Source organism: Poecile atricapillus, chromosome 11 (genome assembly GCF_030490865.1).
Source record: "Poecile atricapillus isolate bPoeAtr1 chromosome 11, bPoeAtr1.hap1, whole genome shotgun sequence".
Taxonomy (NCBI): Eukaryota; Metazoa; Chordata; class Aves; order Passeriformes; family Paridae; genus Poecile; species Poecile atricapillus.
This window is the reverse complement of record NC_081259.1, coordinates 9,743,990-9,749,989: the sequence shown is the minus strand read 5'-3', so window position 1 is coordinate 9,749,989 and position 6,000 is coordinate 9,743,990.

Sequence of the window (6,000 nt, the reverse complement as noted above, 5' to 3'; positions counted from 1 at the left end):
AGAGGGCTGAGGAAAAAGGGAAAGGTACACCAGAGAAGTGAAGGAGGTCGGCTGGGGCAGACAAGAAGTGTAAAACAGCTTCAGGGATGAGAAATCAGTCATAAGAAGGCAAAGCTATGCAATGTAGGAAAAAAATGGAAAGACCTGTGTGATGGTCTGAGAAAGAAAATGGAGAATGAAAATGAGGGGAAAAAAAGGCAAGGGACAAAGAAAAGGAGAAATGTGACCGGGATGTCCATCTGATCTGTTCAGCTAAATGCCAAATGCACTAATTGAAACAGATTTGAAAGTGACAACTAAGAAAATATTAAGTAACATATTTCCTTTTCACACTGAGCTTTTCTTCATGTAGACAATGAGCCTCAGACATTTGTTTCACCTTGTAATCTTTGTGCTAGCTTCCCTGAAAAAAAAAAAAATCAGCCAGCTTTTCTTTGGCATTTTCAGTGGGTGGATCACAGCCATTTTTAAATGTGATGTCATAGGATTGTATTTGCCAGTCCAGATCAGAAATAATACACAATGCTTTTCCCAAAAGAGCTACACATGAATGTCACTAAAATGCCATCCCATTATTTGCTTTCTGATGTGTTCGAGTTTTGTCTAGGAAATACAGCAGAAATTAGTACAGGATAAAAAATATTTATATAAGCAGTTCAAGAAGACATTTTTTTGTTTGATCTCACATATCAAAATGGTTACAAATCAAGGGCTGCAAACAGAAGCTCAAAAGTATTGTATTATGTAGCTGTGAAGATTGTCCTGATCTCTAGCCAGCAAAACAGAAGGTCAGGGAGTGTCTACACTTTTTGAGCAGCTAATTTTCAAGGTCTATATAATAGCCTGAGCAAACCCATGCTGACCTGGTGCCTTTTTTCTGAGGAAATTCATGACAGAAGTTCTCTCCAAGTCTTGAGGTTCCTTCACCTGTCAGCAGGAAGAGAGAGGACAAAGTGTGTTTACATGTACTGAAGAAGCAGCAGAGAATGCCGTGATCAAACTGCAGGGATTTCTGAGATACCTGTGATGCCAGGGGTGTCCCAGGGACACAGGAATGCCTGCCCAGTGGCTCTGGCCTCCCCTGCCCCTGAAACAGGGCCAGCTCTGAGAGCCATCAAAAAGGTTTAGGTTACTAAGAGTATTGTTTTCAACCATTTGTTCCTGAAATGATTTAAATTCTCCTCCCTTTCCTTCTTTTCCCCACATGAACTCCGCTTTGTGTGTGCTCCAAGGAGCTGTTTGTTGTTAAGATCAGAGTTTTTGAGCTGGCAGATATTTTCACAGTGATTAGCAATTGTTCTCATAAGCAGTGAGCATCCTTTCTCTGCTTCAGGAGGGAAGGGAATAATTCAGAGTAAATCACAGATTTGTTTCTGATTAAGCTTCCTGGCTGGGGCCATTTGATGACATATTTTCCTTTCCATGCTCAATTAGACTCTTAAAATTGCCTACATCTGATCCATGCCACTGCTGTGAATGACAGACATGCATATTGCTGTTCTTATCACTGAATTACCAGTAGCATTACAGTTGCTCAAATGTGTAATTTTTAATAACTACGGTTAATAACAACCACAAAAACAATGTTATATCCTTGGGCTTTTCCTTGTGGTATTTATGGTTATCTTCTCTCTGGCTTACATTAGCCTGTACTGTTGGCATGTGGGGTCTGCAGATAACAGTTTCAGTTTGTGGAGCACAGGATCCACTCATGCACAGAAAATTCAGTCTTAGATCTGAGTAATGCTAAGGGCAGGGGTTAAGTTTTATTCTTATGTCTTGCAAAGTGCTTATATAATGTTGATTTTAAAAAGGCATAATAAGAGAAACTGGTATTTTTTTTCTGTGGTATCAATTCACCTGCATTCTAAAACTGACCATAAGAATGCAACATTCTCAGAATTTTTAAGATTCATAATAATTCTTTGGCTATAATTTCTACAAGTAATTCTTGTATCTGAGCATTTTATTTCGCATTTTCAGCTGTGCTGGCTAGCAGTCCTGGAGTATTAAGGTAATTATGTATGTTGTGCCCTCTATTATAGTGATAGTTTTCTCATTTTTAGTGACAGTACTAATGGTTTGTACTTTAATTTCTATTACTGTATAGTAATTATAACTTACGGTACACTGTTACCATAAACGTTCCTGCTGATCAAAGAATTTCTGTGAATTTTTTCAGAATTGTGGCTTAGAGATTTGTACATCTGATACAAATGTGACAAGGAAGTTTTTGAGGACTCCAGTTGTGGAAGTGGCTCTTTCATTTCTCATTTGGCACATTTACACATTTCAAAAACATACAACAAGGGGCAACAGCAACATTCATCACATCTTTTCTCTTGAAAATGCAAAACCAATTATTTAGGCCATAGAAGATTCTACTCACCACATGCCTATTTTACATATAATTTCAAATACTGATGTGGCTGATTCTATGAAAAATGCTATACTTTGACATATAGTTTGAAGAATTAAAAATATTCTGCTACTGCATAGCTGAAGAAACAAAGTAGAGGAAATTATTTTATTTGTTTTTACCCTCATGTCTTTATGATTGAGCAGTGGCTATTTTGTGAAGCTATTTACCTTTCAATCCCTGTTAAATGTGTTGAGGCACAGCAGTATTCCAGACAGAATCCTTATTTCCTGCACTTCTACCAAAGTATTTAGCTAGCAGCTTAATTTCCACATAATTAACGAGAAATTGCAGTTGCCATTTCCAGTTTAAGACAAATAGTACAATTGTAATCCTCCCTTTTAATGAAATGCCTATTAATTTTACTCTGGCATGTCTTTTTTTCCTCTTAACATCATTGTTTGGTAAATAGAGAGGTTGTAGCACAAAAATCAGCTCTGTTTTTGAGGTACTGATACTTAGATTTGTAAATGTAATGGTCAAAGATCACTAATTCCTCTCTGGATTCTACTTTGATGCTGTGATTGCTGTTGGTGAATCCCCCCAAATCCTCAGCAGATCATCAGCACGTGGCCTCCTGACCCCCAGTGCATACCATGTGAGCTGCATTATGTTGCCTCTGATACACCACACAGTCTGAGATTTACAATACAGCATCCCTTATTACCTGTTACACCCTCAGCTAACAAGAAATTCAGAAACAGAAGAGGTTGGCTTTAAAACTGTTAGAGGATGGCAGTTATGTGTGGCCTAAGATGCTCCCTCAGCAAATTAACACATTAACAAAACATTAACAAAAGACCCAAACATGAAGCTTTTAATTAATCTCTTAATTCACCTTTAAATCCACAATCTTTATCTGGTCTATTGCTTACTGACTTCTCTTGCCTTAGAAACTCACTGGCATATACAGGAAAGCAGAACCTCCAAAATGTAGCAGCTTAGCTCCATAAAAATTGAATGGCACAAGTTGTTTTGTAGCAGGATGGCATTTTGTAGCTGGCATCATAATGCAATGAAAGCTTGCTGCTTGGCAGAGCCCTGTGTGAACACATGAGCAGTGCTTCCAAGAGTTATAAATAGTGTCTCTTAATCCCTGCATTGATCTTCATGAACTTGCTTAAGATTCAGCTACTTATGTTTGTTTAGATTACTGTGATTTTGACTTAAAATTAAGACAACTATATTTTAATATAATGTTAAATCCTACAAGTAGTCATGATTTAATGGGCACTAATTAAAAGTAAGAGCTGTTTCTTAGGCTGAAAGTAGACACAAAGACCTAATGGCAAGTTAATCTCCTACTTTGTAGCTGACAATTAATAAATTACCTATTTTTATATTCTCCACAGTGTTCTTTTGCTGGCACACTTACAAATGCCTTCTCAGTCCTGACATCAGAACTGATCTGCCACCATTTCGTACAGAGACTGGAGAGAAACAACTTCCATATGATAAGAAGTGATTAATGTTCTAATCAAGAAGCAAACAAACATCAGCCCAAGCATATTTACTGCTCGTGAGCTGAGCTTTGCCAGCTGAGGGGCCACACAAGTGGAACGGGCTTCTTGCTGTGGCCAGGATCCCCAGTGAGGAATCTGACATGTGGCATAAGGCTGATACTTGTGATTTAACAGAGAGTTGGGTTGCCTATTTTAAAATGGCTGTTTAGACAGAAATTACGTAGCTTCTGACACAAGAATGTTGCAGTGTGGTCAAGGATCACCAATTTTGGCATGGTGTTGCTGAAGGGACTGTCTTTCCCATGAAACAAAAGTTCAGAACTCTAGGAATCTCTTGTCTGTAAATATGATCCTCTGACAATTTCTGCATGGGAAGGAGTCTCCATTTTCATGTTTTCATGTTTCATTACTTCATTTTGCTTTCCTAAGCTTCACTGCAGTTTGTGTAGGATATATGTATTTTTCTATCTTATCCTGACATCTAATATTGCTAAATAGTTAAATAGTTGTTTGATTTTCTACAAGCTAGGGCATTCACATGTCTCAATTTGATGTTACCATTTATAAAATCTGGGGGAAAAAAATAAAGAGAAAAAGATTTTGCAACATCAAGAAATGAATATAATTGAGTATGTGACAGGGAGCTGGGAGGTTACATTTATTCTGGTGACAGCAGCTTATCAACACTGCTTTCATGTAACACTGTGATTAGTAATTATGTTGTTAAAGACACCCTATTCCTACCTTCATTTTTATATCACTGTTCTGGTACATGTGAATAGAGGGTGGTGTTACAAGCAGTTGAAGTTGAAGTTCTTTCCCCTTCCTCCCCCACAAGAACACTCGGAGTTGTCAAAAATGCATGTGTTAGTTTTTGAGGACTCCTGGTTTTCAAGGGAAGGTGTTGTTTGATCAGTGAGATTGTTTGTTCTTTGACTTAATTTCTAAGGTAAGCGAAATTTTGAACTACTTGCCTTTGGGGAATATGGTCAGTGGTTTTGGGCTGTGCCAACCAAGCAAGTTTTCCTTTTTCTCTAGAATAGGTTTCATCTGTAAAAATAAAGTTAACAAGAATGCTGGTGGTTTTATTTTCTTCCTAAAGCCTGAAATAGAAGCCAGGATATTTTGGCACAGAGCAGGAAGGCCAGAGTTAGAAGGAACTGTAACGAGAAAAAAAAAAAAAAAAAAAGGGTTTCTGATATGGAAAGTGTTGCACATCAGAATCCACTCAGTCAAATGATCAGCGTTATCATGGGTGGACATGGGTGGACTTGGGGGCCTCCTCTGTCAGGACATGGAAAGGAGCAATGGAGCTGGAAGGCTCACTAACGTTTCTTTCATAGGGTGAGAGATGAAAATGAAAGGGGAAAACATGTCCTTTGAACAAACATTTCAAATATAGTATTTCTGGGGTCTCTCCTGCTATCAGGTGCTGATAATTATTTCTCAAATCAAAAGTGGATAGATCTCAACACAAAAGGCTCAAACAATGCATCTCTGCTGTTGAGTTGCTATGTGATTACCACAGGATGTGCCTTGACATTTTCTATGCTGAAGTTTAAATAGGACTTGAGGAACAAGCTGGATGTAAATCAGAGCTGGAATACGCTGGCAGAGTGGCAAGGAAGAAGTTTCCCATGTAGTGTTTGACTTCAGAGACACAGGAACTGAGAAGCAAAGCTTGAGACATGAATCTTGAGATTGCGCTGTGGCAGCACATACAAATAAGCAGCCTATACATTTGAAAGCTTGAGAAGTAAACCGGCTGTGCATTGAAAGGTAGGCATTTGGAGGTGGTAAATTTAGCCCTGACTCATCCAATGGCAATTTTGACACTTGGGTGGACTAAATTACTTTTAGGAGTTGCATCATGTTTTTACCAGATAGTTTGATTGAGCATGGTTTACCCATTTGTATGCCTATGGCCAGATTCTAGATCTTTCTCACTTGAAATAACTATGCAAGAATTTGTTTGTATAGAATAGATGACATAGATACACTCTGGGTCACCAAGTTTCTTTCTGTGAGAAGTATTATATCAATTAGTCTATTGCTTAAACTGACCGAATTTACTGTAAAATACTTAGAATACTCTTTACTGCTCGTAGCTGTTTCTGA